The sequence below is a fragment of the Nycticebus coucang genome, chromosome 11 (genome assembly GCF_027406575.1).
Source record: "Nycticebus coucang isolate mNycCou1 chromosome 11, mNycCou1.pri, whole genome shotgun sequence".
Lineage (NCBI taxonomy): Eukaryota > Metazoa > Chordata > Mammalia > Primates > Lorisidae > Nycticebus > Nycticebus coucang.
The window spans coordinates 117,142,725-117,158,068 of record NC_069790.1 but is presented as its reverse complement, the minus strand read 5'-3'; the positions used below and the strand labels follow the sequence as shown (position 1 = coordinate 117,158,068).

The window sequence follows — 15,344 nt, the reverse complement described above, 5'->3', positions numbered from 1 at the left end:
AAGACACCAATGAGAACAAAGAGAGTCAATTTACAGTGTTATTTAGAATCACTACAATTGCACACAAAGTCAGTTACAGAAAATATGGCATAACACTTAGTGTTAAGCACTATATTTGGGGGGGCATGAGTTCAGCTACTAAAGGGAGTGAATGATAGAAAAATTCAATAAATTATCCAATGTATAGTACATCAAAGTATATGCACCACTTTAGATAAGGAATATAAAATATAATGAAATAATTTATTTTCTGAGGACTGTAAGAATAAAAGTCACTTTTTAATCATCACAGAAATATTCAACTATATTTACATGGTTTATTTTAGCTTAAAAGTATAATGGAATAGCTCTTTAAACAATTACATACATATATATATATATATAACTGTTTTAGGGACTGGACAACAGGCATTGCCGAACCTTGATTTGAAAAAAGATAAATAAGTTGAATCCTGCCAAATTCCTGGCCATCTGCTATTTCACTTTCAAAACTATGGCACACAGAAGAGGATTCCAAACATAGCATACCATAATCACTGAGATGGAGACAGGTCAGAATTCAAAGCTACTGAGAAAAGTGGAATTTGTAGGACATAGTCCCAGAGAGAAGGTAATGCTATAGAGAAAGAACTCTGGAAATCCACATGGAGATTACCAATGAGTCTCCAGGTCCTAGACTTGGAGCAACAATATGCTGTATATTTATAGATTAAGACTTCACAACACCAGTTATTCTGAAATAAAAAAACTAGAGATTGCACGGTGCTGAAATATACTTTGATTTCAGACTAGATAAGTTTAAGATATCTACTTGAACAACCCCAGGCATTCAGTGGACATCCCAAGAAAGACCATGCATTAGAAGAAGGACAATTTAGTCCTAAAATAGGGCTCCTCTGTACATACCTGAACAAAAGTTACTGAAAAATATCACTCTGGCCCCAAAATAAATTAACTCCTTGCTTGAACAAAACTCACTATTCCATTAGGAAAGGCAATGAAAGTGTAGAACTGAACAATACATCCATAATGTCCAGTATAAAATTAAAAATATACATTATTTTAACAAGAGAATAGACTCTCAGCCAGATATAAAAATCACTAAATGGAAATAGACTAAAAATAAAGAGATAATGAAGACCAGAATTTTAGAAAGCAATTATTAATTAGTTCTTTCATTTAAAAGAAAACATAAAAATTGAATAAACAAATCCAAAATCTTGATGGAGAAATGACGAAAGAAAACAAAATAGAAATTTTAGAACTTAGAATTCTAAGAACATCTGGGGGGAAAAAATGGAGAGGCTTAAGAGCAGATTAGACTCAGAAGAAAATATCAGTGTTCTAAGATGTAGGGTCATAAACCATCCAAATTGAATCTCGGAGAGAAACACAAGGCTTAAAAAATGAACAGCATAACAGTATGCTGTAGGATTCTAATAACTGCCCTCGCAATCGTGTGAATGGAGTCCTAAACACAGAGAAGGTAGAGATTAGGGAAGAAAAAGCTACATACGTAGAAATTGTGGTTGAAAAATATAAACCCAAATATTTGAGAAATTCATTGATGTCCAACCGGGATAGACAAAAAGAAAAATGTAACAAGGTACATTATAATCATTTGCTGAAAAAATGATGTTGTTGGAACTCAGAAAACAATATTCCAAATGAAGACCTCAGAAGCAAAAGTTTTCTTTGGACCTTTCCCTGTCCCCTTGCCTCTCAGCCCCGTTCTCCCTTGAGAAGAGCCATGGAATCTATGATGCCTCTTCTCTAAGGCAATTCATGAAAACTAGAACCCTCACTCAAAAAAAACCATCCATAAAATCTAAAAATATTACTCTAAAATTTCCTCCAGTTTTCTATGTAAAACCTGTCTATAAAAAAATTATCTGACCTACCTTGTTTACTGTGGGTCGTAAGACCCCCCATTCCAGTGAAGGTCTTGCCCCAGACCCAGAAGAAAGGAATGTATACTCAGAGATGCCAAGAAGAACCTAGACAGACAGGGCTGGCTGGGTTTCCCCACTCAGTGTATTAACATTAGATCATACCCTTTTTGTCCAATCATATTTCTAGATGGCAGTTCATATTTTGTTGAACCTAAGCACAAAAAACAGACAATTTCTCTTATATCTTTGGGTCTTCATTTTGAAGGCTCCCACAGATACATGAAATAAATTTGTATGACTTTTCTCCTATTAATATGTCTCTTGTCAGTGATTTTTAGCAAATTTTCAGAGAGTGAAGTGGAAACCTCCTCTTGGTCCCAACAATGCTAACCAGAAAGTCTTAATAGCCACATGGTAAGAACTTTTCAACAGACATGGAAGACAAAAGACAATGGAACAACATACCTAACACAATAAAAAGGAAAGAAAAACAAAAAGCTATCAACTTGAAATTCTATATTCAGAAAAATTATTCTTAATAAATCAAAGTACATTACACATGAAGTGATATTATTTGAAAGTAGAAAACCATAGATCAAGGGGTAGAAAATGTCTGTAAAAGGCTAAATACTAAATATTTGAGACTTCACAGACTATCCTATCTCTGTTAATACTACCAAATTCTATAGTCTGAAGCACCCATAGACATACATAAACAAGAGTGTGCCTGTGTTATGATAAAGCATTATTACCAAAAACTAGTAGCTAGAAAATTGTAGTTTATCAGCACAAATCAACCATCAAAAAATATAAATTTTAATCCTATCCATTTCACTGCATCTAAACTATACTTTAAGAAAGATTTAGAAAAGTTTTCAACACATACTGTGCGTATGCTACATAAATGTGAACTATATAATAACTTAGTCTCCAGTCTCATAGCTTTATTACACACTTTAATAAGCATAATCTTTCTAAAATGTAAATTGTATTATATTTAATCACTGCTCAATATCTTTCAATTGATCCTCATTGCCTCCAGAAATAAGCTGCTCACACCATCATTCAAAGGAAATACTTGAAATACCCACTCTACAGCAGTGGTTCTCAACCTTCCTAATGCTGCAGCCCTTTAATACAGTTCCTATGGGTCAGGACTCACAGGTTGAGAACCGCTGCTCTATACTATTCCTTCTTTTTCAAGTGGGCCTGGTAAGTTTTTGTCCATATTTCTGTATGCTCACTGCAAGTATCATCTCCTGTACTTGATGCTGTGATGAGCTGTTCAAGAAATCTCATATACGCACCCAATTGGAATGTAGCAGCAAACAGACAGTAATCTGCTGTCATTTTTCTTCAGGAATTTTCTGAGTTAAAAACAGTCACTTTACCCAAGATCATACCAATCTGGGGGGTTCTGCAAATGCAATGATTCGTCACCGTAGGACCATGAAGAACTAGCACCTTGCCCCAACTATGGAAACTCAACAGTTTCTTCACAGTCTCAGAGCTCCCTGAAGCACTGATGGAGACTTCTTTGAGATTGCATCACACCTAAAATCTCCCTCTACTTTCTTCCTTTCCCTTCCACAGGTTTTCATCACAAAATTAACTTCCTGCATACTATTGCCCATCTCAGAATTTTTATACTGGAGAATCCTGCTTACAATACCTCCTTGCAACCACCTTTCCTGAGAAACTGCTCACTAACAATGAGTTAGTTTCACCTGCTTCTTAATTTTGTGTGTAATTTCTATGCTGTCTTTTTCCTGGCTGTGGCTAATATTCCCTATAGATGTATATCATCCATGGGCATACTGTACCTAGAATTCTGTAAATGTTTGGAGGAAATGTAAATTAATTTTTAAGATAATGTATACTCAGTCATTGAGAGCTAATAAATAAGGTCTCTTTACTGTTCTAAACTGTGAAGACATTTTATAGTCAATTGTATATAAAGTTCTGTCTGTTACCCAAAGCAACAGGGTGATTTGGTGAACTGAGTCAACAAGGCTTTACTACAATAAAGGAGAAAGTAGAAACACATTCAGTTGATTCAGTTGATTGGAAATTTAAAACATTTTTTTAAGTATTTTTCTAATGAGTATTCCAGAATAATTTTCTTATGTTACCCCTTTTTTTTTACATTATAATTTTTCAACAAGCAGGCAATCAACATACGGTTACTTAATCCAATTTATTTCACTACTTTTAACACAATAGAATGTATTGTCAACTTTAAGAAAAGCAAAAATGGAAAATCAGGGGAAATATAAGTAAATGTCTGTTCCTTAGCAGAAGTGTATGTGCAGAGAATACTGCAGTGATTAACCTCAAAGGAGGGCAAAAGTCAGGCTTTCATGAGGAACACGGTACAGCAATCGATGAAAGGTTTCCTGTCTCTCTTTGATTTATCAAGCAATGCAATTTGGGGAAGTTGATTACTTTGTTTACTTGGCTTGTGAAATGTGTAACCTCTATTGATCCAAAGATTAAGAAAGATACCTCTTTCATCACAAAAACCTCTGAAAAATGGTTTACAGGAAGGCGAAATGTGTTGTAGTCGCTCAAAGCCACTGAGTGGAAGTTGAAGAGGAAATAGAGGAAGTGGATACACTGAATAGTCATAAACTCTTTAGTTTCTAAGGACAGTTAAGAACTCTTAAAATAACTCTTATCTAGAGATAATAGAGCCAAAAATATCCAGTCAGTGACCAAGACAATGTTGGAGTAATTTGAAGATGGATGCTTGCTACATCCATCTCACTATTCCCTAAACAGTAAGCACACTGTTCTTTTACTCTCCTCTTTTCTCTCCTTCCCTCTCCTCCTCCTTTTTCCCTGTCTTGCTTGTGCCAGGATCCCACGCTGGGGGCAGGGTCCTTTAAGAACTGTGGAACTGGCAGCTATCACTATTGACTAAAGAAAAATAAAGTTAAAAGTGGTAGGAAATAGAGACAGGACACATGGAATAGAGTGTTCAAAGGTGAGAAACACAGGGGACCACTGCTAGCTCATGGGGTTCCAGAAAGTTCAAGCAAGTGGCCCTGAGTATTTGCTCCACTCAGCTTTTACTGAAGGCTATTATTTCATTTATCCCAGAGGGAAGCTGAGGAAGGAAACAAAAATGTCAGCAGTTTCGCTGAGTAAGCATGTTAGTACTTACTCTATCTATAATCCTTAATTTTAAGGGTCTGAGCAGCCTTGGGAAATCTGAAACATGAGCCTTGTTTGGGGTCAGCCTCCTGTCTGTGGTCAGATTCCTTAGGGGAGGTTAATCCTCTTTAGTTCTCTGTGAAGCAGATGCCACAACAGCATCAGTCTCCTCTGAAGAATCAGTGGAAAGAGGAATTTTCCTCTGATCTCCAATTCAGAGACGACTTCCTCTGTGATTAGGGTCCAAGCCCTCCTGCTCATATTGTAGGGCTCGTGCTGTTCCCTTGATCTCTGTCCTGGCCACAATACAAATCCTTACAATGGGGGTTTGCTTTACCTGTTGACTGGGCAGGGGACAGCCTGGTTACTGTCCCCCCCAGCCGGACCTTGCACGTAGCTTTGTCTATGTCATTGTTCTTCATAGTGTTTACAGATCCAGTGGGGGTGTTTGCAAGCTGTATCCCTTACAGGCCAGGCTTCTGGTACAAGTAGGAACTGCCCAGATAAGTAATTAGGCTGCTGGTTTAAAAGTAAACTAGCTAAACTGTTTTATTCCAACTTGTTCAGCTTATTTCTCTGTTTTTCCCTTTATCTGGGGGTGTTTTCCCTTGCCAAGTTGCTCTCTTTCTCACGTATATAAAAGCTTTCCCCCGTGTGCAAGCATGTGGTGTGTGTGTGTATGTACTGTAAAGACACACAGTGCTGGTCTTCTAGATGCCCATTCCATTTGCATTCCTAGGGTGATAAGTTAGATAACTTGAAGAAATGGGTGAAGCTAGTGCTCTGAATAGGTAAACTAGAACCCTGAACAAATCACACAATTATTTTTTGCTTTGTAACTTGTAAATCACTAAGTATGAGAGGAGAAGAACTTAGTGGGTGGTTTGAGAGAGGTCACAGAGCTTTTCTGATGACAAATGGCTTCTGAATAAACATGACACTCAAGTTGGTTGTTGTACCACCACCAACCTATAACCTTAGGTTCCAATTTAGAAAAAATGTTGAAAAAAAATTCAATTAAGGATAGAACTACTTTTAATAACTGGTTGAGAAATATGTATCAGATGAAAAGAATAAATTGAAAAGGAGACTCCAGGCAAGATTGCATTATGAGTTCAGGTTTTGAGCCTCCTTCTGCTTCAAATATATAGTATTTTTTTTTTGATAAGATAGATAAAAAGGAAATTGAAAAGACATAGCTGGTATCAAAAATAAGATAAGCATCTCCATGCACAAGAAATGCAACTAACAGGCAAAGCAATGCCCAGGGATGAAACTGGGGACAACTAGAAGCAGGTGGGCACTTGGCTCCTATGGGATGTTGGTGAATGTAAATCCCCTATATCGGGGATGGGAAGTTTTGGTCATGGCTACAAAGCAGGACTGGTTCAGTGCTAACTCACTCTTGGAAAGAGTCTAAAAATAAGGCTTACTCACTTGGAGATATAGCTCGTGTGACACTGTGTGCTCAAAGAGGTTAAAAAACAGGCATGTCCAAGCTGAGTGATGACACACAGTGGCTGGGGCCAGCAATGTCAGTTATGGTTTTAGGAATTGTGGGACCCTAAGTAGAGAGAGTCACAGAATGATAGAGCCGGAAGGAAGAAGTTGAGAGAAGAGAAAGAGAGAGAAAGAGAGAGACTGGCTGGCTGTCAAGAAAGACATTCAATCAGGATTTCAAATGTCAGGCAAGAAAACAAACGCACAACATCAACAAAGTTATATGTTAAATAAAAATTAACTCCATATGTAATCACATTTGAGGGTCAATAGAAATAAATAGGTTTCACCTTCTAGAAATAAAACAGGTAATGCTGTCCACTAAAAATAGCAGTAATTATCAGATATAACAGGAAGAAATATTTATAAAACATTAATAGACAGATACTAAAAAAATAATAAAGTGTCTTTGGTAATGCAAAATTTTGTCACTCATAAGACAAACTCATTGGAGAGATAGCCACCAATTATATATAATTTAAAAAATAATTAGCTAAAATGTAATATTGAAAGATTCATTCAAAATTCAACATGGAAAATACAAGGATATGTGAAGTAGCAGGAATTGAATTTACTCTCCCACCTGGACCAACCAAAAGGAAGAAAGTATCTGAAAAAACAGTTTCCAAACATAAGATACCAGGCAATGAAGGCTGTGATTCTTTTTTTCCTTTCTTTTTTTTTTTAGACAGTCTCACTTTGTCGCCCTTGGTAGACTGCTATCGACTCTTAGCTCACAGCAACCTCAAACTCTTGGGTTCAAGTGATCCTCTTGCCTCAGCCTCCCAAGTAGCTGGGACTGCAGGCACCTGCCACAGCACCTGGCTATTTTTTGGAGACGACAGGATCTTGCCCTGGCTTTGGCTGGTCTCCAACCTGTAAACTCAGGCAATCCACCCACCTCGGCCTCCCAAGTGCTCGGATTACAGGTGTGAGCTGCCACACCCAGTCCAGCTACTTATCTTGAGAGAGCTTTCATGCTAAGATTCAGGAAAGAATCCAGGTAGAAATGGTGGAATCCCTGAGTTGAGGTGATGCAGCTCAGAGCTAGAGAGACCCAGGCAGCCTGAGTTAACAGCCAAGGAAAGAGCTGCTCAGTGGGATGACTCTAAAGGTCCAGCAGGGGGCCCTAATGAGTCTTCAACAGAGCATTACACACACCTGTGAACAAACGCCCAGGGTCAGAGAAAGGCCCATCCGAATCCCGGGGCTGGTGGTGTGCTCCACTTACCAGATGATTCCCACAGCCCCATCCCAGGCTTTCTCCCAAGAGAAACAAAGCACATGAGCAGACATAGTCTCATAACGAGTGTTCACAGAAGTATTTGTAATACTGCTTAGCAATGAAAATGAATGAGCGTTTATACCCTCTACAGCACTGAATCCCAAAAATGATTTTATTGAGTGAAACCGGCCAGGGAAAAAGTGCACTCTGCACAATCACATTTATATAAAATTCTAGGAAATGTAAATATATAGAAACAAGAGCAGATCAGTAAGGATCTGCCTGAGGATGGGGGACAATAAGGGTGGGAAAAGGGTTACAAAGCAAACAAGGAAAACTTCCAGGAGTGGAAGTTTGGTGGATATGCTCATTATTTCAATTGTGGTGATGCTTTCATGGGTGTATACACAGGTATATTAAAAATACCAAGGTGTACAATATATATATTTGTATATAATGTTTATCAATTATACATCAATAAAGCTATTCACATGTTTAGGAGTAAACGGGGAGATAAATTGCAAGTTTCAAAGATAAGGCTAAGAGAATTTACCGACAAAACAAACCATTGAATATAAATATTAAAAGAAATAACGATATAATATTTTTTTGAAATTAAAAAGAAAAGACTTGCCTCCTTGAATTGAAAAGGGTCTTCTGAACAGAATTGAAAGAATGGGTTACATGAGCACATTATGTAAAGTGTTTTAGGATGTGCAATTGACGGTTGGTCAAAAAAAATAAGGTTGATGAAATGTGACATTAAGGAGGGAGAGGGGTGGGGCCTTGATGTCTGCCACACCTTCTGGGGGCAAGACATGATTGCAAGAGGGACTTTACCTAACAAATGCAGTCAGTGTAACCTGGCTTATTGTACCCTCGATGAATCCCCAACAATAAAAAAAAAAAAAAAGTGTAAGCATACAATAGAGAACTGTGTCATTGATAAAGAAAAAATAGTAGAAGCCTTCAGACTTGCTAAAAAGAGTGACAATGAGCTCAGATTCTATTTGCAGTGGGGCCTACCAGTGGCAAGAAGTGACTTATGAAAAGTTGGATAAGCAGGCTTCAATGAAATGTAGACACTTGTGGATTGCAGGAGACTGAGAAGCAAAACATATCCATTAGCCCACATCTGTCACGAGTTAAAGAAGAAAAACCTGGGGCCAGGCATGTGGCTCATGTCGGTAATCCCAACAGTCTGGGAGGCCGAGGTGAGAGAATCCCTTGAGCTCTGGTTTTGGAGAACAGCCTGAGTAAGAGCCAGACCTCTTCTGTATTCAAAAATAGAAAAATTAACTGGGCATCGTGGCATGTTCCTGCACTCCCTGCTGCTTAGGAGGCTGAAACCAGAGGATATCTTGAACCCAGGGGTTTGAGGTTGCTGTGAGCTAGGCTGACTCCTGGGCACTCTAGCCTGGGGCAACAAACTGAGACTCCATCAAAAAAGAAGGAAGGAAGGAAGGAAGGGGAGGAGGAGGAGGAAGAAAAACTGGCAGGGGCAGTTATTCCTGAAATTGGAGTTAATTAATGCTTATATGAAATAATGTTGAAACATTAGAACATTAATTAAAGCCTTATTTAAAGCAAAGCCCAAGAAAGAAAAGGTTATATTATCAGACATACAACTATTTCTCTTCTATTAATACCATCAAAAAAATAAAAAAAATACTTTTTCACTTAGTAAAGCATCACAAGAATGGAGAAGCATGAATCCTATGTACTCAATTTTGATATGAGGACAATTAATGACAATTAAGGTCACAGTGGGGGAAGGGGAGAGCAGAGAGAGGGAAGGAGGGAGGGGGCTGGGGCCTTGGTCTGCCACACCTTTGGGGGGACAAGACAAGATTGCTAAGAGGGACTTTACCTAACAAATGTAATCAGTGTAATCTGGCTTATTGTACCCTCAATGAATCCCCAGTAATAAAAAACAAACAAAAAAAACTTTTTCACATCATTCTAGGAGTAGCAAAACTAACAACTGAGTATGAGGAATTACCTCCTGAGACAAGTTAGGACACAAAAAGTGAGCTGTAACTGCTTGACTTTTTGAGGCATTCAGATTCAAATTATCTCCCAAAGGACTGGCATTATTCATGAATGTAACTTAGCTTCCTCGAATATTTATCAAAGGAGTTGACAGAAAAGATAGGCAAAAACAAAAAGTAGATTCTAAACGCAAGGGAATTGGTAAATCTAGGAAACAGCAAAGTGAGCTCTTCTTCAAAATTTCACGGGGAAAACGCTACATGGGGAGCTGTCAATAGCAGAAGTGGTGTTGGTGGGTTATAAGAAATTCTTTCTTTTTAAAATCAAGTTTTTATTTAATAGAACTTAGGATGGGCGGAGGGAGAATGATTGGTGGGATTACACCTGCGGTGCATCTTACAAGGGTACATGTGAAACTCAGTAAATATAGAATGTAATTGTTTTAACGCAATACTAAGAAAATGCCAGGAAGGCTTTGTCAACCAGTGTGATGAAAATGTGTCAAACTGTATATAAAAGCAGCGTATGGTGCCCCATGATCGCATTAATGTACATAGCTATGATTTAATAATAAATAAATAAATAAATTCCAGATACATCTCAAAATTTAATTATAGAAAAGCATTTGGCAAAATCTTTGACAAATATAAAATGGCAAAATGTGGGCTGGGTGATAAGAGTTTTAGGTAAATTAGAAGATGGTTAATAGCCATGTTCCAAATTTGTTGATTAATGCTGATGTCAGCTTGAAGAGCCCCTAATGACACGCCACACAGTTTTATGCTGTGTACTGTCATTTTTAGTATCTGTTTTATCAAAGGCATGGAAGACATGCTTATGAAATTTGTCAATTATATAAAGCTGGAAAAGAAACCTAATAGGATAACTAACTGAATTATGATTTAAAAAAAATTATGACTCGCTAAAAATGTGAATCTATACAGGCACAATTTGTTTTAACATCAATGATAAGCTTGAAGAAATGCATTGTCAGTTTCACAAATAAAGACATATAATGCTTACAATACATAGCAATGTATGTTAGTACATATATTACATATATGTATATTACATATACACAGAAAATATAGATAGAAAAATGAACAAATCACCAGCATATAGACAGTCATAGGAATAATCACAAAAACAGCATAACCAGATCTATAAAGAGCTCACTGCCAGCAGTCCAAAAGCTCTCCTTGTTTCCTATCCCAAATGGCCACCCACCTCTTTCCTCCCCAGAGAACTGCCCCAGAGACCAGTTGGTGGGGTTGCATTTAGCAGTAGACCGTTCATTTTCTTCACTGCCTAATTTTACATTGTATACTATGCTTCCCTTTATCCAATGTAGGACATGAGAATTTTTCCAATTTGAAGCTATTATAAATAATGCTCCTATCAACATTTTTATTCATATTTTGAGCACCTAAACATGCATTTATTTTGGGTATAAAACCAAGAGAAGAATTGTGCATCCCACAATAGTCAATAGCCAATTTTACTGGTCCTCTATAACACCCTTTACATCCCACATTATGTCATGAAATACATAATGTTGTTCTGAATTCTTGCCAAAACTTGGTATTGCGCGCTCTCTCTCTGTCTCATGTTTAGTTTAGACATTCTGGCTCATTGTGGGATTAATTTTCATTTTACTGGTAATTATCATATTCTTCTGATACCAAAACTTATTAAGGCTAGCTATTTAGTACCTAAGTATTACTGATACAGGAATAAATAGACCAAATAACAAAATATATAGATATATAGGTTCCTGAAACAAAACTACATGTAGACATGTGTATATTAGCACTTGATTTATGACAATGGCAGCAAAGCAAAATCGTAAAGACTGGGGAAATGGTTTCAGTAATATATTCAAGGTCACTTGTACATATACAAGGGAAAAATCGAAATGTGGCTCAGCCCGATGTCATACTCAAAAATCAAGTTCAAAATGTGTAGATCAAACAGAAAAACATAGAACATTAGAATTTCTAAAGATAACATAGGGAAATAGCATCATATTTTTATGGTTAGGAAGGAGTTCTGAAACAGGATTCAAAAAACACTTACTATACAGGAAAAGATAGATAAATTAGATTATATTAAAATTAGATGTTACTGATTATCAAAAAGCATTAATAAGAGAATGCAATGGCTAATCATAGATTGAGAGAAGATATTATTAAACAAATAACTAAATGCACATATCCAAAATGTATAAATAAATCCTACAAGTCAATGAGAAACAACTCAATAAAAAATCCAGATAGAACAATTATGAGATATAAAACATAAGAAAAGGGGCTAAACCTTATGGGACCAACGTTTTAACAATTAAAAACATAAGAATGCTTGAGAAGAATAATCAGAATCCTGAGGGAACTTGATCTCATAATATTGCTCTGAAAAGATTAAAGATGCTTAAGCTTTGTAGGAGAAAATTAAGGAGTAACTTAATTTCCATCTTCTACTATTTAAAAGAATAGACATATAAGGTATTCGAATGATGTAATAATACCACCAAATATTCCAAAACCACATAAATTTATGTGTACAGATTATTCAGCTTCAATTCATACATTTAAAACTAGTATTTTAACTATTGAAAACAATTTTTCACTTTATAAATGAAAACAATTTACTTCTTAATTCAACATTACCAGCTACCTTTGTCTTTTTATAAATTACTCATGCTACAAATTCTTTTTTTTTAATTTTAATTTTTATTTTTACATACACATGAATTAATTAGGTTTCCATTTTTTTGCCTTCACAAAATTAAAAAGACTTAAAATTTAATAACAATAACAGTATTTAAGATAAGGGTTAGAAACAAAAACCTTGAAAAGAATGAACGAACATAAATACATTCAGAAAAGGAATCTGACAATTGTTTCATTGAAATATTAAGCAATAATAATAACGCAAAGAAAGTAATATTCACATTGTCAAATAAGAGTACATCTAATTTTTTATTAAGTCTTTCGTACATAGATCATAAATACATTTATGCCATTTTCAGAGTGTTGATTATTTGTACAAATTGCAGTGCTTACATCATATTAATCAGCATAGCTTTCACCTGATTTACCCAATTATAGCCAAGACATTACTCAGAAATAAAAACAAATTGGGAGGAATCACACTTCCAGACTTCAGACTATATTATAAATTGATAGTGATCAAAACAGCATGGTACTGGCACAAAAATAGAGAGATAGATGTATGGAACAGAATTGAAGACCAAGAGGTGAAACCAGACACTTATTGTCATTTGATTTTCGATAAGCCTATTAAAAATATAAATTGGGGGAAAGATTACCTATTCAATAAATGGTGCTGGATGAATTGGCTGGCAACTGGTAGAAGACTGAAACTGGACCCCCACCTTTCTCCTCTAACAAGAATTGACTCTCACTGGTTAAAGGACTTAAACTTAAGACATGAAACTACAAATATTCTTAGAGTGCAAGGGAAACACTTGAGAAAATTGGCCTGGGAGAATACTTTATGAGGAGGACACCCCAGGCAATTGAAGCAGCATCAAAAATACATTACTGGGATCTGATCAAATTAAAAAGCTTCTGCACTGCCAAGAACACACTAAGTAAAGTAAATAGCCCTCAGAACAGGAGAGGATTTTTGCAAATGATACTACCGACAAAGGTCTAATAACCAGAATCCACAGAGAACTCAAACTTATTACTAAGCAAAAAACAAGTGATCCCATTTCACTGTGGGCAAGAGGCCTGAACAGAAGCTTCTCTGAAGAACATAGGTGCACGGCCTCAGACACATGAAAAAATGCTCATCTTTAATCATCAGAGAAATGCAAACCAAAACTACTCTGAGATACCATCTAACTTTAGTAAGAGTAGCCCATATCACAAAATCCCAAAACAACAGATGTTGGCATGGATGTGGAGAAAAGAGAACACTTCTGTACTGTTAGTGGGAATGCGAGCTAGTATGTTCCTTTTGGAAGGAAGTTTGGAGAACACTCAGGGATCTAAATGTAGACCTGCCTTTTGATCCTGCAATTTCTCTTCTAGGTATATATCCAAAGGACCAAAAATCATTTGGCAATAAATATATTTGCATCAGATTGTTCACTGCAGCTCAATACAAATTCTTTCCATTTGAGAATCAGCCAAAGAATAAAAGTGAATATTGAGTTAACTTCAAGAAATTTGAAACAAATACTTTACTGGGACTAAACAAAAACTTTCCTTATTAAACATGTTTGTTCCTTCAATGTTTTAGCACACTACACTAAGAAAATTTGCCAAAAGCTCTCTTTACAATGCTGATAATATCCAGATACTAACAGCAACATTAAAATCATTCACTTTCTAGCAATTAGGCAAACCTGAAAGCAAATCTATTTATCAGAGGCCTCTGTTTGCATATTAATCACTTTGCAGGTGAATAACAGGCTCAGTTGTCAGAAAAGAGTTACTCCAAGCTAAGTCTACTTTCATATATTTGAAAGACATAAATTAATTTCAGGGAATGTCACAGATTAATTGTATCTTAAGATCTTTGACTTACAAATGTCACTTGTTTTAAAATTTAAAATATTACCTGAAATTTATGATATAGAAGACAAAAAATAATGAAATTCCGACACAAGAACAAATACTACAGCCTATATATTATTACATAAAATAAATATTACAGCCTATATAGCAGTTCAAACTAATGCTAACTCATTTGATCCAAGTCCTGTTCTGTATAGAAACCACAGCAATCTGCACAGAGGCGAGCCTGGGCCACAGCGTGAAAGCAAACAGACTTTTTTTTTAATGCTGTTGTACACATATCGTTTACAAACATAATTTACATTAGACTTGTCATGTATCAGGAATTGCAACAAAATGAACATAACAAAACAAGTCTAATGTGAAATAGTGACAATTAAGTTTAATTAGAAAAAAAATTTTTTTTAGTTTAATTAGAAAATTTTGAATACTTACTTAACCTATAATTTTTTTTTTTTTTTTTTTTTTTTTTTTTTTGAGACAGAGTCTCAAGCTGCTGCCCTGAGTAGAATGCCCTGGCATCACAGCTCACAGCAACCTTAAACTCTCAGGCTTAAGTGATTCTCTTGCCTCAGCCTCCCAAATAGCTGGGAATACAGGCCCCCACCACAATGCCCCCGCTATTTTTTTTTTTTTTTTGGTTGCAGTTGTCATTGTTACTTAGCAGGCCCAGGCCAGTTCGAACTTGCCACCTTAGGTGTATGTGCCTAGCACCCTCCCAACTGAGCTTAATTTACTTACCAAATGGTATAAATGATATATGGGCTTATTTTTCAAAATGTCCTCACAATAGTATGACAAAGGGAAAATACAGAGTAGAACGTCTGTAAGTTGACCATACAGGGGACTGTAACAAACTGGTCAATATACAGAGGTGTTCAACATAAGGAACTAGGCCTAGTGCACTGATATGTCCATGTGGTGCATGTCCAGGTCCAGGGAAAATTAGGTCAGCTTAAGGAGGTGATCACTGTAGGGAGGAGGTCAACTATGGAGGTTCTACTGTAAATTTTCACGGTGTGGGTGTGTTAC

General features: G+C 36.3%; 1 protein-coding gene across 1 annotated transcript in view; it reads right to left on the bottom strand.

Annotated features, from left to right (window-relative positions):
* Positions 1–15,344, bottom strand: part of CNTNAP2 (contactin associated protein 2) — a 1,471,582-nt gene that overhangs the window by 1,413,266 nt on the left and 42,972 nt on the right. The gene's annotated exons all lie outside the window — the stretch shown is intronic.